The sequence below is a fragment of the Neophocaena asiaeorientalis genome, unplaced genomic scaffold (genome assembly GCF_003031525.2).
Source record: "Neophocaena asiaeorientalis asiaeorientalis breed wild unplaced genomic scaffold, Neophocaena_asiaeorientalis_V1.1 scaffold239, whole genome shotgun sequence".
Taxonomy (NCBI): domain Eukaryota; kingdom Metazoa; phylum Chordata; class Mammalia; order Artiodactyla; family Phocoenidae; genus Neophocaena; species Neophocaena asiaeorientalis.
The window spans coordinates 482833-509253 of record NW_020175103.1 but is presented as its reverse complement, the minus strand read 5'-3'; the positions used below and the strand labels follow the sequence as shown (position 1 = coordinate 509253).

General features: G+C 40.4%; 3 non-coding genes and 1 pseudogene across 3 annotated transcripts; 2 read left to right on the top strand and 2 right to left on the bottom strand.

Moving 5' to 3' along the window:
- Positions 1-9431: 9431 nt before the first annotated feature.
- LOC112412575 (epididymal secretory glutathione peroxidase-like) lies at positions 9432-14509 on the top strand (annotated as a pseudogene).
- A 3856-nt stretch (positions 14510-18365) lies between these two features.
- On the top strand, positions 18366-18459 carry TRNAI-UAU (transfer RNA isoleucine (anticodon UAU)). The gene is made up of 2 exons: positions 18366-18403; positions 18424-18459. It is a non-coding gene; the product is annotated as a tRNA-Ile (tRNA).
- Positions 18460-21322: 2863 nt separating this feature from the next.
- On the bottom strand, positions 21323-21395 carry TRNAR-UCG (transfer RNA arginine (anticodon UCG)). The gene has a single exon. It is a non-coding gene; the product is annotated as a tRNA-Arg (tRNA).
- Positions 21396-25541: 4146 nt separating this feature from the next.
- On the bottom strand, positions 25542-25618 carry TRNAT-UGU (transfer RNA threonine (anticodon UGU)). The gene has a single exon. It is a non-coding gene; the product is annotated as a tRNA-Thr (tRNA).
- Between the last annotated feature and the right edge of the window lie 803 nt (positions 25619-26421).

Below are 26421 nucleotides of genomic sequence, written 5' to 3'. Positions count from 1 at the left end.
AGAAGCTCTGTGCCAGGAAGTGGGGACAAAGAGAAAATATTTAATTTTTATTCTACCACAAGGGTCAGACACCAAGTCCTAGGGTCTATTCAGTAAGAGTCTGCCTACCTTAAGCTATGGTCTTAACAGCGTAAACAGCTTGTCCTTACCTCTTGGTAAGGACAAACTAGAAAACACCAATCCACCCAACGACAAGCATATGCAAGGAAATTAGTCAGGGTTCTCCAGAAAAACAGAACCCATAGGAGAGAGATAGATAAGGAGGTAGAGCTATCTCTATTGGTTCTTTTTTCTAGAGATAAATAGATACTAGATCTATCTATCTAGCTCTCTATCTAGCTCTGTATCTAAAAAGATTTATTATAGGGAACTGGCTCACATGTTATAGACTGAGAAGTCCCAAGTCAGGAAGCTGCAGTCAACAAGCTGGAGACCCAGGATAGTCAATGGTATAGTTCTAATCTGAGTCTGAAGGCTTGAGAGAACCAGGAGAGCTGATGGTATAAGTTCCACTCTGAGTCTGAATCCAAAGACAGAAGACCAATTCAAAGACAGGCAGAAAGAGAGAGATTTCTTGCTTGCTGGGCAACGCATGGTCCAATCAAATTGACACATAAAATTAACCATCACAGGGCTTCCCTGGTGGCGCAGTGGTTGAGAGTCCGCCTGCCGATGCAGGGGACACGGGTTGTGCCCCGGTCCGGGAAGATCCCACATGCCGCCATGGCCACTGGGCCTGCGCGCCCAGAGCCTGTGCTCCACAACGTGAGAGGCCCGTGTACCAAAAAAAAAAATTAACCATCACAGTAAATGTATTACTAAGACTGACCATGTAAACATCTTTCTCTTTATATATTTAGATAGGTAATATCTATTTATGTTTAAATATACCAGTGATATAACATATAATTATACAATCTATAAAAAATTAATAAACAGAAACCTCAATAGAGTTAGGCGACCAGAAGGGGGAGCTCTCACAGTCTGTGACCATAGCAGAGCCCAACAGGAAGAAGAAAAACTTCTTTTCTGGCAATTGAACTCAACCAATGAAAAGTCATGGATTCTTTGTTTACTGTAGCCCTCCCAACTTCCTTTTCCTCTCTGTAAAAGTGGTCTCTTTCCTTGCCTGTGGGCACTTACACGTGGCTCACCACGGTTGCAGACCCTGAAATGCAATTCTCTGCTCATCCTGAATAAACTCATCTTTGCTGGAGAAATATCTGGCAGCCTATTTGTTTCAGATCAACAACTCATATTTTAAACTCACAGCAAACTAAGAATACAAGAGACCTTTTCAACCTGATGAAGAGTATCTAACACAAGTCTACAGCAAATATCATACTTAATGGTGAAATATTTAATCATTACCCCTTGAAATAATATTCAAGGAAAGAATGTCTCTACTACTACTTCAATTCAATTCAGTATGTATTGGCAAACCTGGCCAGTAAATTGAAGGCAAAAAAAGGAAATTAAATGTACAAAGATTAGAAACAAATGAAACTACCATTAGCATACCTTATGAACATATAATTTAAAAAGAAACTAGTAATAAATTAGTATAATATGTGGATTTAGCAAAGTTGCTAGATAAAAGAATCAATACAAATTTTATTATATCTATATATTTTCAGAAACCATTAAAAAATTAAACTTAATTTTAAAACTACATAAAATAATCAAATACCTAGCAGTAAACTCAGCAAAAGATGTACTAGATCTTTATGATGAGAAATATGTCTTAACTGGCACAGTTTTGAAGAGCTCTAAATTAATTCTGAGGTATATTATCTTAATGGATTAGAAGAGTAAACACTGTAAAAATGTCAATTCTACCTAAACTATTCTATAGATTCAATGCAATCTCAACCAAAATCCTAATAGACATTTCTGAGGAATTTGGAAAAGGTGCTTAAGAAACTTAAGTGTAAGTGCAAATGGACAAAAATAGTCAAGACACTTTTGAAGAAGGTGGGAGAACTTGCTTCATAAAATATCAAAATTCATTTTTAAAACTATATGTTAAAATCGACATTAAACATGCTTAGCATTTCATAAATATTAAGTTCTCTTTAAATATTTGGCTTTAGGCTATTATAAACATGCCTATTCAGATTTAAGACTAAGTTATCTCAGATAATCAGTCACCAATATCAAATTAGTAAGGTCAAACAAAAGACTATGACCTTCATAGTCTGATGCGTATATATCCATTTCCTCCTGTGTAAATGTTTCTACTTCTAAAAGATCCTCATCAATATCTATAAATTCATTTTCACTATCATCAGTGACAGAAATAATTTCATCATTGGTTCCTTTTATTTCGGGATTTTTTACTTCAGTAGGCATTCTACTGACAAAAATGAAGCAGCTAAATTATAACTCATTCTTGGGAACAAAGAGCTTGCTTTCAATTGATTCAGTTTATTGAAAAAGAACAAACTAAGCTTTCATGTTTATAAAGCCTTTGTTTTTTAAACATGTGTGGCACATAGTAAAAGCTCAATAAAAGGTTGTTCAATGAAAACAAAGGTACATTAAACGTTGTCTGTTTTAAGAATAAACAAATAGAACAATGGAAAGAAATAGAGAGCTCAGAAATAGACTTGTGTTTATAAGGACTCTTGATTTATGACAAAGTACAATGCAAAGTAATAGAAAAATAAAGGATGGCCTTTTAAATAAATAGTGATGATTCAATTGGATATCCATGGGAAAAGAAATTAAAACTTTATTCCTACCTTATACAGTCAGCCATCTGCAGTTGGTTAAATCGATGGATACAAAACACGTGGATACAAAGGGCCGACTGTATCAGTTGTATTGTGCTATTTTATATAAGGGACTTGAGCATCCGCAGATTTGGGTATCTGTAGGGGCTCCTGGAACCAATCCCTGGCAGATACTCAGGGATGACTATAACATTCACAAAATTCTAGTCCATCCACGTCTTTGACCTCACTTCCAAAACAAGAAATATAGGCACACCTTGGAGATTCTGTGGGTTTGCTTCCTTCCAGACCACTGCAATAAAGTGAGTCACACAAACTTTCTTTTTTTTGGTTTCCCAGTGGGTATAAAAGTTATGTTTATACTATGCTATTAAGTGTTTAATATAGCATTATGTCTAAAAAAACAATGTACATGCCTTAATTAAAAAATAATGCCGGGACTTCCCTGGTGGTGCACTGGTTAAGAATCTGCCAATGCAGGGAACATGGGTTCAAGCCCTGGTCCGGAAAGATCCCACATGCCTCGGAGCAACTAAGCCCGTGCACCACAACTACTGAGCCTGCGCTCTAGAGCCCACGAGTCACAACTACTGAGCCCACATGCCACAACTACTGAAGCCCACACGCCTAGAGCCCATGCTGCGCAACAAGAGAAGCCACCGCAATGAGAAGCCAGTGCACCGCAAGGAAGAGTAATCCCCACTCACTGCAAGTAGAGAAGTCCCGCGTGCAGCAACAAAGACCTAATGCAGCCAAAAATTAAAAAAAATAATTAATTAATTAAAAAAATAATGCTGTTGGAGAAATGGTGCCAGTTGACTTGCTCAACTCAGGGTTGCCACAAACCTTCAATTTATAAAGGTGCAGTAAAGTGAAGTGCAATAAAACAAGGTCTGCCTGTGTAGGGGAAGAATGACACTGTGAGGAAAAAATTAGACAACTAAAATGTGGGATATTTATCAGGACAACTGGACTTATAACTTCAAAAATGCCATAAATGAGAAACAGTGGGATTGTTCTAGATTTAAAATAAAAGATACAAAAAAGACATAATCAACATCAAAACATGAACCTTGAATGAACCCAGGTTTGAAAGAGAAGTTATAAATTCAGGTTAGGAACTATTGGATAAATTAGTTGTTCTAAATCTGATCTGACTGTAACAGGGATAGAGACTGTTGTAGGGGCAGAGTTGCGGATGTGTCTAGCCCTGGCCTTGTGACTTGGATGAGGCAGTCTCTCCACTTTACTGAGCATCTTCTTCTCATGTATACAGTTGTGGCCTGGGAAACACGAACCATAAGACACATTAGAGCTTAAAATTTGTAAAATTTCTGGCTTCCTACTCTCGTTTCCCAATCTTCTAGGGGTAATAACTGATCAAATCAGTTTTAAAGGTGACCAAAATCGTTCAAAACTGATAAAATAAACTAAGAATGTCAGCCTTAGAAGGGACTTTGGTGATTTTTATATTTTCTCAATGTCCCACAGTTGTATTGAGTTGGTGATGGCTTGCAACGTGTATTGGTGAAATGGGCATATTTATTCTTTCTCTGGGAGCAGCAAGGGCCTGAGACACAGACTGGAGAATTTCCAGGTGGGAGGGCATCTGGGTTTGAATGGTGTGGGTTACTCAAATTCCTGTGGTTGTGCATGGACACAGAGCTCTCTCTCTCACGCCCTCCCCCAGCCCATTAAGACTGAACAGACAAGAACACTGCCTAAGGGAGTATACATCCTTCCTCTCACTGCCTCCCCCTGTCCCCCTCCCCTAACCTCCAAGAAGCAGAATTCTTCCTGTAGCAGGTTGGAGGAGGAAAGCTTGGCATGAGTGACAGACACTTCAGAAAATCTGAGTCAGGACCAGCTGTTTCAGTGAAGGCTCAGGGCCAGAATCAGCCTGGACCAGAAATGAGCTTCCTTATCATGTTTGGGGAAGGAGGTCAGAAGGTTAAGAACACATGAGGATGAAAATTAAATGCAAAAGGACAGTGGTCTCTCTAGAACTTCCCTTCATTTCCAAACGTATATTTGATTGGGAGTTGAACCTAGAGTAGAGAGACAAATGGATTTGAAATAAAACCTCTGGTTTATGGTCTAGGTCTACACTATTAATGAGACTTTGCTTGTCACTTCCCCTCTCTGAACCTCACTTTTCCATTGAAAATCTGAGCAAATAATGCCTGTTCTACTTTTTTAACTGGCTGATTGTGAAGGCTAAATGAAATCCTTGATGTGAAGATTTGTCAACTACAAATTCTATGTAAACATAAGCAATATAACTTTAAAATGGCAGACTTAGGAGTAGCTCCTACATTTCACACTTGTAACCCACACTTGCAACACAGGAAAATCCTGGAGACCTGAATGGGGATCCCAGATGCCAATGGAGATTATCAAATTCAGGGAAAATATCCAAGTAAAACTAAATGGTGGACAAAAATCTCTAAATCATATTTGGGTGGTTGTAGAGGCTGTGATTGAATCTGGGATGAAGAGGTGGACTACATCTCAGAAAAAAACTGAACCTGTTTCCTCTATGATCAAAGGAACTAACACAAGAAACTTGGTGCTGATTTTTAGGTAGGATTAAGTCATTAACAGAGGCTAAGACAGAGAGTCTGAAAGGCTTTATCTGACTTTAAACTGCCACCCACTAGCTATGGGCAAGAAAGTTATCCTCATGAGAAACCTACCTGGAGGAAAAACTGGAGTCCGACTGGGGAAAATAGGTAGTGCTTGAGACATGTTGATTTTTGCCATTCTATTTAAGATTATGGACGATTAGCAGTTACAGGATTTTTAAAGTCAGGAAGTGGCAGTTCTTATTGTTTAATTTAAATCTGGACTGGTTTTCAGACTTAATCTATGGCTCAGGTGACAAACATTTCAAACCTAAAATCTTGTTTCGTAAAAATTGATAAAATTACATTCCCTGTCCTTTCTTTCTTTTTTTTTTTTTTTGCGGTACGTGGGCCTCTCACTGTTGTGGCCTCTCCTGTTGCAGAGCACAGGCTCCAGACACGCAGGCTCAGCGGACACGCAGGCTCAGCGGCCATGGCTCACGGGCCCAGCCGCTCCGCAGCACGTGGGATCTTCCCGGACCGGGGCACGAACCAGTGTTCCCTGCATCGGCAGGCAGACTCTCAACCACTGCACCACCAGGGAAGCCGTCCCTGTCCTTTCAATGGAAATAAATATATAGATAATTTGGGGCAGGGAAGGTGGAATCCCCAAGTAATCAGTGTAATTGACCTCCAAGATCAAGAACCTAAATCCAAAGTGTTTCAAGGAATGGAGAGTATTTAGCTTGTCTGAAGAATGAGATTCACAGGAGGAGCTACTGAGAGTGAAGATTGAGAAGGAGGCTGAGGTCGCATCAGGAGCAATTTGGATACCATGCTGGAGATTCTGGATTTGATGCTATAATAAATTAGTTAGCCTTATTGGCTCACTATCGGTGGAGGGATATCATCAGACAAGTGTTCAGCAGCTCCAGTGGCAGCAGGTGAAGGAAAAAAAGCATTGAAGGGGAAGAACTTGGAAGAGAGAACACATGACAAGTAGGAAATTATTTCAGCATTCCAGAAGGGAAATAACAGGAATTTGACATGTGGCTCTGGTAGAAGGTATGAAGAGAAGGCAGCAGTTATATGATACAGTCAGGTAGACCATGACAGGAAGGGGCCCCACGTAGCCCCTTCCTGAGCATGAGCTCCTAAACCTTTTCTTCTCCAGGTCAGAGCTTTTGTTTCCAGGGAAACTAAGACAATGGGACACAGAGACTTGGGAAGGCAGAGATTTTAGGCCACTTGACCTGATGAAATTTTCTCTTCTACTTTAGGAGTTAGTTATTGTGTGATGAGCAAAGATAAAGTGACTAAGAAAGTAGGGAATTTATAACAGCAAGGGAGAAGCAGTGTGTTATTCCACGTAACTTTGGATAAGTCAGTTTTTCTGTTTGAGCATCAGTTTCCTCATCTGTTAAATTAACGATGGGTGTTTACCTTGGGCTAAGTCCAGTGCTAAGAGTTTAAATGAATTATCTCCTTTATTTTTTAAATTAGTCCAATGAAGTTCATATTATTCTCCCAATTTCACAAATGGGACCAGAGGCACAGAGGGTAACTTGCCCAAAGTCACACATCCTGGGAAGGATGAAGGAATTGAAGTACACTATTTTTGAGGCTTGATATTTTAATCTCCTTAGTTCTTGAACTGTGGCTGGGCAAAGTATCTGTGGGTGGGAAGGGGCCACAAAGCAGAAAACCTGTATAGCTGCCCTAAAGGGCTTTGGGAGGTTTGTGGCTGGACCAGCAGTCATTGTTTTGGGCTCCTCCCTCTAGATTAGAGGCCTCTGAGAAGAGATCAGAAATCTGGGATAACAAAAATCTTCTGTTTTCCAAGAGAATTAATGAATACCCAGATTCCACCAGAAGCAAGAATTAAACCCTACTCTGACTTCAGTTTTAAGGAAGGGGAGGCAGCTTTTTACGTGAACCTGGAAGAAGGAGGGGGCTGGTTGGAAAGGAACTGAGAATTGGAGGGGAAGAATTTATCTTTTCAATAAACGTGGGAGTAAAGCTGAGCTGTCAGCCCAAATCCTGTGGGAGGAGGAAGAAGAGTGTGGGAAGAGTGGTAAAGGCAAACAAACCCGATACTCTTCAACTAATCCAAATATTTTTCAACATCTCTTTGTTAGTTATCTTGGTACAGCACAGTTAGTTGCTGAATTCATCCCTTGTAATTCCAAAGCCCTAGGAACCGCATTCATCCTTGTTTTAGTCATTTTGCCTTCTAAGTCATCAGGCAACAGTTTTACCAAATGTTTTGTTGCAACAGAACAAATGTTGCCAACTTTCCATTTTGTAGTAACTGTTTCCTTGCCACTCCTCCTCTCTGAGAGGTAGGAAAATGGGAGTGGATTGGGGACAAAAATTTTTTTAAATTAATATAAGAAGAGAATCATTGCATAGCCTAATGATGATAAAGTGCCATAAATTTAAAAGTTTGATTAATTCTACCCTTTAAATCTGAGATTTAAATGGAAAAAAAAACCCAAATAATTTTTTAAACTTCAAGGAGCTAATAATCTGATGAGGAATATACAACTGTGTCAAGAATAAGAACACTATGCATATTAAACATTTTACCTATAGGCAGAGAGGAATCAAAAATCAATGAAGTTTGGGTATGAATAATAAATAAAACAAGAGAGGAACCTTACAAGGACAAATCATGAATTTAGGAGTATGAGTAACTCAAACCTTAGCACTTGAGGTCCAGAAAGTAAAACTGTATTGTAGACAAGAGAAGGTTACTGGTCAGTCCCCCCACCCCCCATGAAGTTGGTGGGATTTAAATATGTTATTTATGTGAGAAACTCAGCAATTCCTAGGGCTCCAGGTCTGCATCATCAACTCATCTATTCTAAACTTTTGGCTGAGACTATTGAGCAGTGGCTGGAAACTGTTGCTGAATGGATGGGGGTTCTTATGATGGTTGAGAGGCAAAGCATTTTTATCCTAAGAGGAACTTGAGTCTCATTTCCATTATCCTTCTTGGCCCTTCGGGCTTCCAGGAGATTAAGAGGAGTGTTTGCAACTTCCTATATATTTATAATTATTTCCAAAAAAAATTTAAGTTATTTACTTAAAAAAAAAGCATCGCATTCAAAATGGCAGATTATCCTCCAGAAAGTTGTTGGCTATTAGTAGTCCTCCCTGCCCCCACCTAGCGTGTAAGAGCCTCCTATACCAGACTGACACCAAGACTGGGCACCTCCATTCTTTTGAACTTTGGCCAATCTGATAAATGCAAAATGCAACTATTCTTCTTTATACCTCTTTAATTCTTGGTAAGGGAGAACATTGTATCCTACTACAGATGCCACTTGGTTTACTGTCTGGTGCCCGTGTTTCTCTTGGGCTGCTTGGTTTTTCTTACTGACTAGTAAGCACATGAAAGCATTTGTAAACACTTGTACAGTGAACATATTAACGTGCAAATATTTTTCCCTTCCTCAGGCCCAGTTTCCTTCTAATGGATCACATGTGGTCCATTATTTGATTTTATTTTAACTTACATAATAATATTAGGATTAGTATTTGGAATGTCTATGTCATGCTTTTTTTTTTGCGGTACGCAGGCTTCTCACTGTTGTGGCCTCTCCCGTTGCGGAGCACAGGCTCTGGACGCACAGGCCGAGCGGCCATGGCTCACGGGCCCAGCCGCTCTGCGGCATGTGGGATCCTCCCGGACCAGGGCACGAACCCGCATCCCCTGAATCGGCAGGCGGACTCTCAACCACTGCACCACCAGGGAAGCCCTGTCATGCCTTTTTGCAGTGACTTTACTGAGATGTCTGCACCTAGATACGGCTATCCACTCAGAAAAAATAGACAATAGTCTTCAAGGACTGTGGAGTGCTTGCCCTCACCTTTTCATAATTCTGCCAGAATTTATGTGAGTCCCGGTTCCTCATCGCACTAGTGAGCACTGAGTGCTCACGGAGGTGTGTGTAGGTGAGGACGTGGTTTGAATTCTACGTCCTCTTGCCCTACTCACGCCCCAGAAATCCTTGCCACCCTGCAACTGGCCTGCATAGGCTTGGGCTAGTCCCTGACAGGGTATCAAAAGGCTGCCAGGTACCCGACAACCTCAGACTCTCAGACTAGTGATCTACAGATACTAGTCATGATTGTACAGTTAAGGGCCTCCTATCTTTTCCCCCTTTTCCTAGCTGGCTTTGTGCAGTCAAATTCTAAGCTGGAGAAGGTTAGTGACCACCAGAGAGGGTGGGACAGGGCTCAAAGGTGGAGCCTTCTGTCCTGCTCCCAAATCTTGCCCTCAGTCCTTCTTGTAAGACTCTGACTTCTGCTTTCTCCCTCTTTGCAGTATGCGGGCAAGCATGTCCTTTTTGTCAATGTGGCCACCTATTGTGGTCTGACAGCTCAATACTCTGGTAAGAGTTCATAACCAAATCTCCTTGGGACTAAACTTTCCAGCTCATTATATTCTAAGTCATGTTGGAATTATATTCTAATTCTATGTATCAAAGTAAATACTCATGATCAAGTGACTTTATTCCCTGATGTCAGGAGTCAGTAAACTATGGTCCACAGGGCAAATCTGGCCAGCCTACTTTTGTAAACAAAATTTTATTGAACATAGCTATGCTCATTCATTTACAGACTGTCTGTGATGGATGTTAAGCTACAAGGCAGAGTTGAGTGGTTGTATGAGTGATGGTGTCAGAGACCATCTGAAATTACTATCTGGACCTTCACAGAAAATGTTTGTTGACCCCTTCCTATGTCCTGCCTCTGCTTTGCTCCTGAGATTTCCAGGAGAATCAATAATGTATCTGACAGCTAGGAGCCTCTCTGAAGATTCAAGTCTCCTTGGTAAATATAGGAGGTAGGATTGATGTTTTTGAGACTTTTCCAGGGTTTTACATGTAACTTACAAAGACAGGGAAAAGGGGAAAGGGGCTTTATACCTGGAGCACATTTGACTGGAGCAAGGGCTGGTAGAGGAGGCCATAATAGAGGCGAACACTCCCTCTCCAACCTCAATGCCTCCTTTAAGTGTAGTTTTTCCCTCTCTGTACATGACTCAGGGCAGAATTTTATCTTTCTCATATCTTAGGCCTTGTTGTTTGAAAGCCAATAAATAATGAACAGGATTATTTTCTTTCAGAAACAGATGTACTTCTTATATTTGAACTAATAAGAACTTTGATTTAAAATTTTTGATTATGTTATATTTCGACAAGGTAATATATTCACAAGGCTCAAAATTAAAGGAATAAAGAAGTTTAGAGTGAAAAGTTTTTTCACCTCTTTCCCCTCCCTTCAGATGACCAATATTATCATGTTTACAAAATATATGAGTATTCTTTTTTTTTCTTTTCCCCCAGTTGATAACATATTGTAAATACTATTTGCCAATTTGCTTTTTAAAATTAATAAAGTACCTTGGAGTTCAGACCATTTCCTCCCTCTTAATTTTAAGACTGAAGAATATTCTACTGGACCATACTTCATTTTACCAGTTTATAGGGACTTTAAAAATCAATTTATTCAGTTCCCACTCTGTACATAACAGATGAGGAAACTGAGAAATAGCTACTCAAGGACTGGTAGACATGTTTCCTAATTTATTGTCTCTTTCCTAGAGGAAGTGATTACCTACAGTGACTAAAGACAAGAGTGGAGGATGTGGGGAAAGGTACTAAGGAACCATTTGGAAACAGGAAAGCAATCTCATATTGCAAAAATAAATAAATAAAAATAAATAAAGGACTAAGAGGAGACATCAGTTGACCCCACTGCTGAGCAGAATCTGAGTGGGACTGGTTAGTGTTTGCTAGGGGACTGAAAATATCTAGCTCAGAAAGGGTGAACAAAGAAGACAATTACAAAAGTCTGAGGAGACAAATTGGAAAACTTGAGGAAGAAGGCAGTTGGAAGCTTGTGTTTTGGCATATCAATGAGTGTTTTTAGGTAGAATGCATCTTTAACATCCTGAAGACTGTTGAAGAACACCAGGAAGCTCAACCTGGAATTTCTCTGGTTCTCTTTGCCCCTGTCAGATTTACCCACACTCCACCCAGGGTGAACCAGCTTGTGCAGAGGAGAGAAGCACATTCTCATTGTGTGTGTCTTTTCCTTTTAAAAGAAAGATTCAATCTACCAATTAACCAACCAGGGAAGGCAAACTGATGAGCAGTGATGTTTAAACGCAGTTTTGTTTAAAAATCACCTGATGAGCTTTTCATTTTTTAATTGTGGTACAAAAAGACATGACATAAAATTTACCATTTTAACCATTTTTAAGAATACTGTTCAGTAGTGTTAAAAATATTCATTCTTGTGAAACAAATCTCCAGAACTTTTCCATCTTGCAAAACTGAAATTCTGTACCCATTAAATAATAGCTCTCCTTTTCCCCTTCCCCCCAGCCCCTAGTAACCACCATTCTACCTTCTGTTTCTATAAATTTGACTACTTTAGATACCAAAAGTATTTGTCTTACCTGCAGTATTTGTCTTTTTCATGACTAGTCTATTTCACTTAGCATAATGTCGTCAAGGTTCATCCATGTTGTAGCATGTGACAGAATTTCCTTCCATTTTAAGGCTGAATTTGTTTGAAGGCCAGTTCTTCAATCATTTGTTTATCCATTCATCCACTGATGGACATTTGGGTTGCTTCCACTTCTTGATTTTTATGAATAGTGCTCCTATGAACATGGATATGCAAATATCTCTTTGAGGCCCTATTTTCAATTCTTTGCATATATACCCAGAAATGGGAATGCTGATCTATGGTAGTTCTATTTTTAATTTTTTGGGAAACCTCCATACTATTTTCCATAGCACTTAAACCATTTTACAATCCCACCAGCAGTGATCTGGTGAGCTTTAGAATAATAAAGGTGACTGGGGAGCCATCTCAAAAGAATGTAATCAGAAATTTTTCTGGAATGGAACCTGGGTATCCCTATTTTTAAAGGAAGGCCCCCACCTGATTCTGATGTGCTGCAGATTTGGGAAATACTGCACTATAACATTTTGAATACATGTTTAGAGATCCAGTATCTAATTTCAGCCCTGCCACGAACAGTCTTTCTGACCTAGATATTTTTTTTTTTCCTTCCCCGGGCCTCTGGTTTTTTCCTCTGTAAATTGGGTATCTCTAAGGATCTTTCTCTACACAAGGAGGCTCTCTAGCCAGGCCGCCATATTGTCCCTTCTCTACCCATAGAACTGAGCGCACTTCAGGAGGAGCTGAAGCCCTTTGACCTAGTTGTGTTGGGCTTTCCCTGCAACCAATTTGGAAAGCAAGAACCAGGAGAGAACTCAGAGATCCTCTGGGACTGAAGTAAGTACCTGCTTGAAACCCTATAGGGGTCTCTGTCTACCTTTCCTCTGTTTCCAGAGGCACTTCCATATTAGGGACTTCTGGGATGGGTAGTGGGTTAATAGGCTTAGGGGCATCTGCAAACTGATTTTAACTTTGGCCTCTGCTGATATGAGTCTGGCAGTGTCAGACACTCTCTCCCCCTCTCTGGGAAGCGAGAACTGGACGGACCACGGAGGACCAGGAGCACAGAAATAGCTCCTGGTATTGCTGCTACAGAAACAGTGCAGGGGGAGACAGTGATAGGATGTGGAATAGAGAAAAATAAAGTGAATCAGGGAGCCCAAAGTTTAAAAATGGCCTTATTTCCCCTTCCCAGCCCTGTTTTCTATATCACCACCTCTCTCTCCCCTTTCTCATGACCTCAAATTCTGGTACCCCATTATAACTTTCTTTCATACATTCTGGAGCTTCCTGGGAACATTATGGTTCATTGCAGGTATGTCCGTCCAGGAGGAGGATATGTACCTAATTTCCAGCTTTTTGAGAAAGGGGATGTGAATGGCGAAAAAGAGCAGAAAGTCTTCACCTTCTTGAAGGTGAGTTAATCACTGACCTAAGCCTCTTCTTCCCAAATATTCCTAGCATAAAATTGGTGTGGTAGAAATGGATCCAAGGGCACCTGCCTGGAGGTGGGATTGGACTCTTTGGAAGAGATCTCCAGATTAGCATAGGGATTGGGGTTTAATTTGTTAGTATCTATGATGCTCTGGCTTTGTGTGGTGGAGAGAGTTGTGTAGAGTGTCACCTTTCACTGGGACCACTCTCTTTTGTTCATTCATACATTCAAGGTATACTTGTTGAGTGCCTGCTATCTATAAGGCAGTTTTCTAAATAATAAGGGTATAAAGATGAATAGAAACAGTCCCTATTCCTTGATGATTTCATACTGGAGAGGATGACATAGAAATCAGATATAATACAATGTATTAAGTGCTTTATATGAAACACTGACTCTTAGATATAGAGAATGTGAGAGCTGAACGGGCCTCTAAAGATCATCAGAGTTCAGTGTTCTTAGATGCTGAACTGTGGGCCAAAGCTGGCCTATGTTGAGATTTTTATATATTCTCAGTAAATTGAAAAAATAGGACAATATAAGGAGGATTTCATAAACTCAACTGATTTATAGGGCTACCCTTTATTCTAAGATTAGTACCTATATGTAATTTATTCTTATAATTATCTTTTAAAAACTAAATGGTGAAGCAATGATGTTTTTAAAATTTTCTCTTATTTGACAAAACAAAATGTTGGAACTCCTACTGGTCCCAAAAGATATTTTTGAAATGTTACTGGCCCATGGAGCATCAAGACCTGGGAAACCACATTCTAATCTAAACCATTCACTTTGCAGAAAAGGAAACTGAAAGCTAGAGAGGTGACATACCTTATTCATAGCAGCAGGATTTTGTGATGTGGTCACAGGGAGAAACAGAAAGAGGGAATAGACTTTTGCTATAATATCTACAACATTCTTGGTAGTTGGTATCTTAGTGATTCAGAGAATATATTAGTAATCAGAGGAAATGAAAATATCTTGATATAAGAGGGAGTAGATTACCTGTGGGTGAAAATAGACTGAATCATCCAAGAGCAGAAATGATACAGTCATTTCTCTTTTCCATCTCTCTGCTGCAGCAATCCTGTCCTCACCCTTCTGAACTTATGGGCTCAATCAAACATTTATCCTGGGAACCCATCATGGCCCATGACATCCGCTGGAATTTTGAAAAGTTCCTGGTGGGACCTGATGGAGTCCCTGTCACGCGCTGGTTCCATCAGGCTCCAGTCAGTACAGTCAAGTCAGATATTCTGGCAGACCTGAAACAGCTCAAAATCAAATAGGAAGACCAAGTTGGGGGCAGGAGCCATTCTGCTTCTTCCATCTTTTCACTATACTCTCTTCCTAAATGGTCTCCACTTGACTAAATCACCTCTATAGTGCCAAAATTCCCACTCTCTACCAAGTAGATTTATATTCAGAAGGCTACTGCTATTTCCCCTTGCAAGAGTAAGTGGGTGAAGAAAAAACAGAATGGAAACCCTAAATCCTCACACATCTGTTACAAATTTAATAATGCATATCCATCAAAGGGAAATCATCCTTCCATGAGGAAGGTTCAGTTTGTCACAATATCCTGAAAAAGAACGTTGCTACACATTCTGATTTCTCCTTCTCTCTCTACCCTAAAGGTGTAGAAATAGCAATGGGATGTATAGCCATACAATCTAGGTTCCACTTCATAACATATTTCCTTCCCCAGGAGAAACATGTAATGTCAATTTCCAAACATTTTCGGATCAGTCTTTATCTGTGACACCCAGCCCACCCCTGCTCCCACTGATCTGTCACTCTTCTGTAGGAGCCCTAGGTCTAGTGGGAGCAGGAAGTTGCCTCACATGAAGGGAAGGGCATCTTCACGATAGTGGGTCCTGGAGCCTCTTTCTAATTTGGACCCTACAAAAACTTTCCTATGTCTGATCTTTACTGTATTCAGATTGTGACACTTGGGCAGAGCACCCTTTGAAGGACAGGCTTCCTCTCTCAACCTTAGATTCCTCAGCTTCAGAACCAGCCCTGACCCTATCTCCAATAAAATGTTTTCTGTAGCAACTGGGATCAGTGTGGTGGTTTTTAAATCCTACCCTGTGCTCAAACTCGTCATACCTTTCTCTTCTTCCTCACTGTGACTGTCACAGATGGTGGATTGACCAAATTACCTGAACCCCCTGGACAGAAGGATTTACCATCCCAGGTCCTTGAAAGGTTGTTACCTGATGGCTCTCAACTCTCATCCCTCTTTAGGAATTGTCTCAGGTCAAGGTCACATTTCATTTCCAGGGGCAGCCTGTATGCAATTATTGGTCAACGAGAGGTATAACAGCCACGATCTGGCTTCTCAATTTAGGACAATTCTTAAGGACCCATTCCAGTGGTGGAGACCCCCAAGGGGTAGGCAATTGCCCTTTTGCACTTGTACTGCAGCCCAATTTTTCCCTCTGATAAATTCTGATTCTCTTCATTGCTTCTCAGGCGTCGACCCTGAGGTAGTGCCCCGGTAAACTTTCTGAATGCAAATCCCCATCTTGGAGTCTTTCTGGGGAACCCAACCTACAATAGTTAGTACCAAAAGTGATCTGAGAAAGAGGATGATAAGATGAGATTTTTGAAGCTGAATTACCCACCATCTGGTTGGTAGTGAGGGGATTGGTGGAACACAAACAGCCACTGGCACAAAGTAGCAGTTTTTAAAACTTTCACCAGACCTGAACTGAGATGCTATACTGGTGGATATGCACAAGAAGGTGTGATGTATCAGGTGCTTGATAAATATGGGAGAGCTGGTAATAATAATAGAATTGTATCGTTGCTATTAGAAGAAACTGATGCCTTGGAAAAAGATGATTAAAGGCTGAGGATGATATCTCATCAAATAAAGGCTAACTGTGAAAGCCAGAGTGTCTCCATAATGGGATATAAAGAACCTCTCATATCCTGCAACTCAAGAGCATAAAAAGCTAAGGTTCAGATCCAAGATTTAATCATAAGAATAGTAGAACTCCAAAGTGGGTTAAATTCTCAAACTAGATTATCTTCTATGCCTAGGTCATGGCCTTGACTGGAAAAGAATAGAACCTTGAGACATTGAATGGAGACATCTGGTGGGATGCATTAGAACATCTAAATCTCCAGATTTCCCAAGATCCTTTGAGCCTTTTAAAAGTAGCCCAGTCCTCCTTATTAAGGGTTCTTCCTTGAAGACAATGCAGAGACCTCTCCTATGCCAAACACGTGCCTCTGCCACTCACTCAGCGTCTTTCCCATATAGAACTAAATTCTAAGGGTTCTGGATCAAGAAGAGAACTCAAAGTTAGCTGAAGTAGAGTTTACTGATACTGGAGTATTCTCCAAAAGTACAGAATTTTTACACACTGGCAAGAACTCAACATACTATTAGGATTCTCCTGCTTGAAAAAGAAATGGCTCTCACTAAATGTGGTAAGAATGCCAGGACTCTCGTGATTGATGGCAGAAAGCAGGGATCAAAAGCTCAGAAAAGTGGGCATGCTAGAGTGGATTTATTGGATTTACCATGTAATGCTGGAAAACCCACTAGGTGAATGTGTCACAAGAGGGCCAAAGGACATTCTGTTTGAAAAAAAAAAAAAAAAGAAAAAAAGTAATATGCCGAGGAGAGGGGCACCAGCCTCACTGAGAAGTTCTATGATGAGTGTCCTCTACTGGCGCTGGGCTGATGGTATGAGATTCTGCTACAGAAGTAACTTCACTGACAGCAATGGGGACTATAGGATCCGGAAATAATTCAGGCCAGAGATAGCAGCACTCAACCATCAGAATCCGTGAGTGTGTGTGTGTGTGTGTGTGTGTGTGTGTGTGTGTGTGTGTGTTTGCGCATGCCCCAGGAGTGGGTGGGCAAAATTACTGTAATGAGAGACAATTTCAGAGTGGTAGCCAACTTTGCAGAGTGTTTGAGATAATTAATAAAATACAGCATCCCTAGAAGCAACACAGATGGGCAGTCAACAAGCATATCACTGTCTACACAATTAGAAGAAATTGAGGATAGATAATCAGGAGACTGAGGGCAGCTGCACCAGTTAAAAATAAAATCACAATACCTTGCTCAATTTCTGATTTTAAACCAGTTTTCAGACCTGAAATTTTTGACTAAAGGAGAAGCCAAGTCCTGAGGACCCTGCAGTGCCACTGCAAATATGTAGAATATAATTCCCCCATTCCTTTCCTAAAGAGACTTATGAGCATTTACTCAATAACCATAAACTCAAGAAAGAGAAATACTCTCATATTTCAAGGACTGTTGGAAACAAGGTCCAAGTTGATATTGATACGGAAAGACCCCAAGTGTCATCATGGCCCGCCCCCCTGTTAAAATGGAGGTAATAGGGACCAGGTAACAAATGGAGCTGTGGCTCAGGTCTGGTTCACAGCGCGCCCACTAAAAGCTTGAAATGAACTACAACAAATATAAACAATAGATTTCTCTGAGTATGAGACGTCAGAAAATGTTCAAGTTATCTTTTTGTTTTTCTGCATTCCCTTTGTATGTATCGCATCTGCACATTTATAACAGTGGTTTTTCGAAAGGAAATATTAGCTCTGAATGTTTCAGGATAACAACGTATTTTAACATTCTTAGGTTAAAAAACAGCGAGTGATCGGGTCGGGGTGGGATAGGTGGCATCTGAAGCAGATGAAAGGTCAGTCGAGCGGAGCTCAGAGTGGAGACGGGAAACTCAAGAAAGTAGAACCGCTGAGATGGAAAGTCCGCGGGAATCCGGAAGCAATGAAAATGCACTGGTTTCTTACAGATGAAATACACACTCCTAAGTGGAAAGCTTCCTGCCTTTGTGGAATCAATGTATTTTTTTTTTCATTCAAATGCTTTCAAATAACAGTCTGAATTTAGAGAAGCCGTGGGAATCTGAGCGGAAAATCAAGATAGAGATAACTGCGACGCTCAGCCCCGGCAGCGTCTCTGTACCGGGGAGGAAACGGCTGCAGAGTGGCAAATACCAGGGATGCCTTGATTGCTGCTTTTAATCCCATTTGTGGAAGCCCCATATCAGAAGGTGCCATTTTGTTCATAATATTTAATATCTTTAACAAAAATACCGTCTTCATCTGTGAAAGTATATTCAATTATATCTCCCTAACGTAGCTCCAGTGGCGCAATCGGTTAGCGCGCGGTACTTATAAGACAGTACACTTGTGAGCGATGCCGAGGTTGTGAGTTCGAGCCTCACCTGGAGCAACTTTTACTACTCTCCCGCCCATACAAAGAGACAGGCCAAATATGAGGCCACCCCCGAAGAGATCAACTGTTGTGATTTCCGTCCTACATCTCGCTTGTGATTTGTCTTAGAATTCTCTCTTAAAGTCATGCATAACAAGTACCATCCTGCTGAGTGTGGTGCCTGCCTTCTTCCAACACTTTGGCAATTTATCATTTGACACTTGCCAAGACGACTGTTCACAGTATTCAACTACGCCTGATTTGTCAATTATGTGAAATGCGGACGATCTTGGTTTTTCTTACAAGTCTTTCAGCGGAAAATGTCCTGTCCTTGAACCTGCTTTCCTCCGTTTCTCCACTCCTCTGGCTTCCTCTAGGATGCTTATTTATAAGTCCATGCTGCCTGTAGATATATGGGAGACACAGGTATTCAGTCTCAGAAAATGAGTTGAGTCAGGAGCCTATGTGTGGGTCACTTAATCTCACCTGGATCTTAAACATTATCAGAGTCATCCTGAGACACGGACATGGAGCTCTCCGGCTTTACAAAAGATTTATAATTGCCCGTGCGCAAGTGCTCAGCACTATCAGTTCTTTTTCATCTGCTGCTACGTTTTGGAGTGCTTACGTTCTCCCCGGCCCTACCCTGAGCTGCCCACCAGGTACATGTGGGTTCGAAATAAGACTCACAGACCAATTTAGATTAACGCTGGTAAAGAAGTGATCGTGGATAACTTACTTACCAAGATATACAACAGACATATCTATAGGGGCTATTCAGAGTGTTGTTTTTAGTGTTAAATGAGATAATAAATTATTGATTGATTAATGGCCACAAATTCCTGCCATTTTACATGTCCCTTTGCAATGTGGTTGTGCAGCAGCTACCATTAAGAGGCGGAGTCTATTTCCCTCCCTCTTGTATGTGAGCTGAACTTGTGCTTTGGCCAATAGAATGCTGTGGTAATGGTGTTGTGGAAGTGAGGTTGTGAGAGTTCCAAGATGGCCTCAAGAGTCTTACAACTTCTCCTCTTGTTGTCTTGGGACCCTGAGACACCATGTGAAGAAATCCCACCTAACTTCCTAGAGGATGGAAAATCATGTGGAGAGTGAGTCCCTGCCATCCCAGCCATCCCAGCCACACTCTCCAGACTGTGAGTGGGAACATTTTGGACCATCTGGTCCCAGTCAAGCTGCCAGATGACTGCAATCAATGAGTGACCACAAGCAAAACCAGCAAAAGAATTGCCTGGTTAAGCACAGCCCAAGTGGTTGAACTTCAAAATTGCAAACAAAATAAATAATTATTGTTTTAAGCCACTAAATTTAGGTGAGGTTTGTTACAAAGATGTAGATGACTGATAAAGGCATTTAGCGTGGAATAAGAGTCTATAACAAGCAAACAGATTGATTAAGTAAAAATTACCCACAAAGAAAAGCCCAGACATCTGCACTGCTGAATTCTCCCAAACATTTTTTAATTGATATTAATTCTTCACAAACTCTTTAAAATTTGGAAAAGAAGGTCAAATTACCCTGATGCTAAAACCAGACAAAGATATAATGAGATAGGAAAACTATAGATCAATATCTCTTATAAACATGGACACAACAGTACTCAACAAAATATGAGCAAACAAAGTCCAGCAACATATAAACAGGGATTACAAAAGGGCACGAGGAAACGTTTGGGGGTGATGTCTATGTTCATTACCTTTATTGTAGTGATGGTTTCATGAGTTATAAATATGTCAAGCTATAAGTTTAAATATATGCAGTTTATTTTAAGAAAATAATGCCTCAATAAAGCTGTTTAAGAGGTACATTCATGGGAAAAAGCTCATTACAGCATTCAGCAAGAGTAGTTGTGGATTTTTTTTCTTTCTCTCTTTTCTTGTCCTATACTGTGGAAGAGTTGTGTCTAATTAGATTTATTTCTTCTTTGAATATTTTAAAGAAGCCCCTGGTAAACGAAAGGATGTGGAATTTTCTCAGAAGGAAGACTTGACAACTAATTCAAAATATTTCATAGTTTAAGACTATTTAAAATTGCGATTCCTTCTTGAATCTACTTTGATACGTCATATTGTTCTATTAATTTGTCCATTACATCTAAATATTTAAATGTATTTGGCCACATTCTTTCCACTTGTGTAGAGGCTGCTCCCTCTTCATCCTAATTTGCGTGACTGGCCTCTTCTCATAGTTTCAGGTCTCTGTTTTAATCCTGGTTCCTCAGATATTGCTGAAAGTCCAACTAATTCATCCCGCACCGTGCGGGAGAACCCACATGAGGTCTCTGCAGAGGCCAGAGAAGGACCGCGCGCCTCTCGGGAGGCAGCCACCTGAATCAGGGGCGGGTTTTAGAACATCGTTTCTCTAGCGCCTCTAAAATGTGGCAAGTTTTCCTTTCGCAAGGGGGCGACATTTAAACTGACTTCAAAAAAACAAATCTCTCAACATAAAGACGCGTTTTCAGCGTCAAATTGCCGAGAACCAACTGAAAACCAATGAAAGAGTGAGGGTCGTCTCACGCTAAAATAACAGAGACGTCCCGGCACTGCCTGACCAGCCAGCAAAATTCCTTGACATTTGTGCCCTGTCGCACCCACCTCGCTCACTGTGCTCACCCAACCCACTAGAAGAGGGTCAGGAAGACCAGGGCTGGCGCTTTTCCCTATTCCCACATCTGTGTGCCTGTCTGGCCAAGGACTTCTAAAGTACGAGCGGCTGGATGCAGGGGGCTGGCGCCGACCCCACTTACTGAATCAATCATACCACAGGGGAGATCTCTGGAGTGCTCGGATGTTATAATTTGGAATCTGAGAGCTGGGATAGTGATGCCTGGGAAAAGCGAACCGGAACGTGAAAAAGGGACTTACAACCACGAAGGGATTCGAACCCTCAATCTTCTGATCCGAAGTCAGACGCCTTATCCATTAGGCCACGTGGTCCTACAACGTTCCAGTTGTGAAAAATATTACAAGTGTTGAGACTCTGGACTATTTCTGTATTATTTAGTATTCATATAATTCTTACGAAGAGAGGCCTTCCTTATTAATCTTATTTAAAAGATGGTGTCATTGATACAAAAGCCAAGTAACTTCCTCAAGAAATTATGGTAAGAGGCTAAGACAAAATGGAAATTTCGCTTTTCTCCAAACTCCTGCCCTTAGTTTGACACCAAATTTCTTCTCTGAACAAAATTTTACACTTGCATTGTGATGCCTCTCTCAGCCGGTTGCATTAACCTGTAAAGAAATAGGAGAAAAGGACTGAATGTCCCTCTGTAATCACGGCTACAAACGCTCGGTTTACCTTCAGAATGAATACAGAGTCAGAATTAAGACCCTCCGGGAATAAATGAAAATCACAAGAAAGACCCCTCCTGCCACCCTCTCAGCTGGGCGCCCAATCCTGCCAAGACTGCTTCAACCACGATGAATAGACCCGCTGAATACCCTCCAGGGAGACCTATGTTAAAAAGCCCAACAGTTGCACTTAGCGAGCAATTAGAAAATGGCCCTCCTCTTGTGCAGCCACTGGGTTGCGGTGTTGTGTAGCTCAGAGGTAAGGAGCCAGACTTCAGGTTAGAAAGGAGGGGTTTTGAGTCAATTTGTGCTCGTATATTTTCTTTCCGGCACCTCATTTTCCCCAGCCGCCCTCATCTCAGTGGATCCCGATCCCCCACTACAGATGGCGCGGGCGAGGAGAGCACACGGGTGGTGGGAAGGCGCGCTCGAGGCTGGCCGGGTTACTCAACACCGCCTGCTTTGGACCCTCTTCCTGGGGGTGCTGTGGGCGTGGTGAAAGCAACCCGGTTGGAATCCGAGGCATCTGGGGGACTTCATCCCCCATTAATAGGAACTGGGAGGGTCGGATTTTGGTCTTTATCCAACCTGCCTTCTCAGCACATTCTGGCTCCCGGCCCCCCAAAGTCGGTTACATAGGTTTTGCACAATTTAGAGGTGCTGGAGAAACAGTGTTTTCTCAAAAGCGCTTCTGAGCAGCGACTGCACCCTGAGGAGGCTGCGCTCTTTCTCTTGCTTTCCAGGAAAGCACCACCCTGGTTCTCTGGGCCACATCAGGCCAAAGTGACAGACTGCTTGGGCTCTATCCTTAACCCAGTCTTCAGTAAGCCTTCCAGGAACTGAAATCTACAAGATGCGAAAAGTTAACCAAAAAAAAAAACAAAACCGCATTAGAAGAGTATTCCAGAAGGTGGATCAGAATGTGCAATGGTGTAAAGAATTTTGCCCAATTAATTTGAAATTTTAAATGAAACAGCAATTCTGCAAAAAACAAATAAAAAATAAAAATTTCGCTAAATTCAATACATTAAATGTATTGAATAAATAGTCAAAATTTTTTCCACAGAGAAAACTCCAAACCCAGATATTTTAATCTGGAAGTTCTATAAAACATTCCAGAGACAATAATTTCAACTGGACACAAATACTTCCAAATATAGTAACAGATGGAAGCCTCCCCATCTCATTTTATAAGCCTACTTTCATCCTAATATCAAAACCAGCATATCAAGAAATTAAAGGGAAAAAGTTTTGTTCACCTCCGTACAGACAGAAAAAAGCATTTAATAAATTTCAGTGTCCACTAATGGTACAGCAATTTGGAAACAGAAGGAAAGTTCTTTAACCTGATTTTTAAAATACAAAAATAGTCTGCAGAAAACAATACTTAAGGGCAAAAAATTCAAAACATTCTGTTTGAAATTGGGAACACATGGAGTAAACCAGGAACTGCCACTTCTATTCCCTACTAGACAAAAGGAGAGTAAAAAAAGGTGTAAGGAAGAAAGAAAGGAAGAAACAGAAATGTCTTTTTTTTTTTAAACAGGTCGTATGCTTATTATAGTGTCAGTTTTAACACATTTTCATGACAGCTATAAAAATTTACAAAAACAATTATATGCAATAAAGAAAAATCTAGAAATCACACAGAATGAGATGTTAACATTTCAATAACAAAAAAACATTCCAAAACAAATACATGGTATCATCTATAGAAATCACAAGCTAAGCATACTAAATAATCTATTGTTTTATGGATACATATATAAGTAGTAAAGCTATTAAGTAAAATCAAGGGAGTGATTATCACAAGCATTAATACTGTGGTTATCTTAGATGAGAGAGAGGTGTAAAGTGGAGTGGGGCAAATGGAACTTCTAAAATAATGGCAATGTTCTCTTTCCTAATTGGTGACTTTGTTTTTCTTTTTAAAGCAAACTACTTTTTTTAATTGAAGTGTAACAAACATTCAGGAAAGTGCCCAAACATGAGCATATATAGAATACTTATATTTATGTAGGTATGTATCTGAATATATATGTATTAATGTATCACTGAATATTTACAAAGGGAATATATCTATGAACTCTCACTCAGATCTTTTGTTCCAACTTATTGCCACTATTTCCATCAAATGGGATCCAGAATTAAGTTTTGTCACTTAGGCTGTCTGTGTCAAGAAATAGAACATTACCAGCACACCAGAAGCCCCTCTCACGTGCCTCCTAATGACTTCCTCATAAGGGTAACCAGTCTTTTGACTCTGATATCATCTGTTAGGTTTGCACATTTTAATAACATATAAGTAGAATTATATAATAAGTACTCTTTTATGCCTGGCTACTTTTGTGCAGCACTATGAGATTCATCCATGTTTTTGCATTTAACAATATTTTTTATTGCCATATATATAGTCATATTGTATGAATATGCCACAATTTATCCATTCTAGTGGTGGATGTATGGGTTGTTTCCAGTTTGGGCATATAATGAATAGGGCTGTTAGGAACACTGTTGTATATGCTTTTTTGTGGACCTGTGCACAAGTTCCTATTGAGTATTGTAATTAAGAGGTTGACTCCATTTTTGATATTTACTGACAGCTTTCAAGACCCATCACTCTCACTCACATCTAAGCCAGCCCATAAGAAAGTGCTTAAGCTCTCTCAGAGGAAAGATCAAACCACACTAGTCCTGGTTCTCAGGAATCTTCACCCGCCAGCCCACCCTCTAACCCAATAAAAGCCAAAGCCCATCACCCTTCCTTACTCTTCCAAGCTGTTTTTGGACTTACCTGTGAGCCTCCCCTGCTCTCCCAGAGAGCGTCATTATGTGAGTGATAAACATTTTCATATCCTCTTGGTGCATGTGTAGCATTATCAGTCTTGCCATTTGAATCATTTGGGTACAGTGACCATTTCATTTCAGCTGAATGACTGCAAGACAGATGTGTACTTAGGAGTGGACTTAACTGAGTCACAGCAAGTGACTTTACTACAAACACTTTTGCAAGCAGCATATGTGATTTCCACATATCTGGAATTACATGTAAAATAAATGGACAAACTGAAAATGGGGAAAAAAATATAACAAACTAGATAAAAAGATAGATGAAAAACCATTATCTATAACCCAACAAACTCATTTAACTTGTTAAATGCAAGACTCTATTTCAACACTGTAGAAATGCTAGTGCCAGTGGGGCTAATGAAATATTTTTTATGTTGATTCAGGTTTTCTTTTATTTATGGAAAGTTTTTTTAATTGAAGTATATTTGACCTATAACACTATATTAGTTTCAGTTGCACAATGTAGTGATTTGATATTTTATTACAAAATGATTACCATGATAACTCGAGTTACCATCTGTCACCATACAAAGATATTGCAATATTTTTGACTATATTCCCCATGCTGTACATTTCACCTCCATGACTCATTCATTTTGCAACTGGAATTTTGTACCTCTTAATCTCCCTATTTCACTCATCCTTCCACTACCCTCCCCTCTGATAGCCATGGTCAATCCATGTTGTCGCAAATGGCAAGAATGTGCATATTCGACACTTCTCTGAACCCCTCCCGGGACAACTATCTGTATTTCCCCAGAAAATGGCCCTCGCAAGTTCACTTGCCTTTTTGTGATGGGAAGAAGAGAGTTGCGGAAGTTTAAACTAATTTTTAGGGTTCTGACTTTTTCCGGAGTCAGGAGGAGGCAGGGGGTACTGTAGTACTTTTATACGGACAATTTCCTCATCCCTTCTCAGGGCTAAAGAAATGTGCAAAGGAGGCCCTACTGGGATTCGAACCCAGGATCTATCACTGTTTACAAGACAGGCACTTTAACCAACTAAGCCACAGAACCTAGCAATGAGCGGGTTTCAAAAGTAACTTTTATTGAATTCATCATTTTTCTTTGTTCTTTTGAGAAATATCCTCATATCTTCTTTTTCTGTCTTATGCATATGCAGTTTGTGCACATTTCAGTGACTGAACAAAGGGCCTGACAATGTGATGATTACTATGCCTCACAGCAACACAGAAGCTAAAATGATGCCATAGACACCACGTCTGAGTCCAGACTTTGAGTGAAAATATTGTAATACCTTACATTTCTCTAGTACTTTAGAATTTGCCAAAAGCTTCTGGATTTATTTCTTCTTTGAACATCAGTGACAACCCCAAATGCTGAGCATATTATCATCTTTATTTTATATTCAACTCCAAAAATGTTTAAGGACTTGTTCAAGTTTGTTCAGACAAAGAACCACTGGAGTTAAGACGAAGTCATTTTCTGGTGCTAATTCAATCACATTGTCAGTACAGCATTTTCGCAGTGCCGCAGAAACAAACAACCCCAAGAATAAAAGTGGCTTACCATAACAGATACCCTGTTCCTGCTATTTGTCCATCATGACTCCGCCCAGGATAATGGAGCCACCTCAACTTGAAACACTGATGGCATCTTGACAGAGGAAGAAAAAAGATATGGCAAATCAAGGACTGTTTCTTGTTTTGTGCCCAAAAGTAACATGTCAGGTCTGCTCACATTTCATTATCCAGAGTGAAGTAAATGAGTCAAATCTGATATCTGTGGAGTGGGGCAGTATAATCTTACCCCAGGAAGAGGCAGTAAATACTTTTGAATAATAATAATTTATCACAACT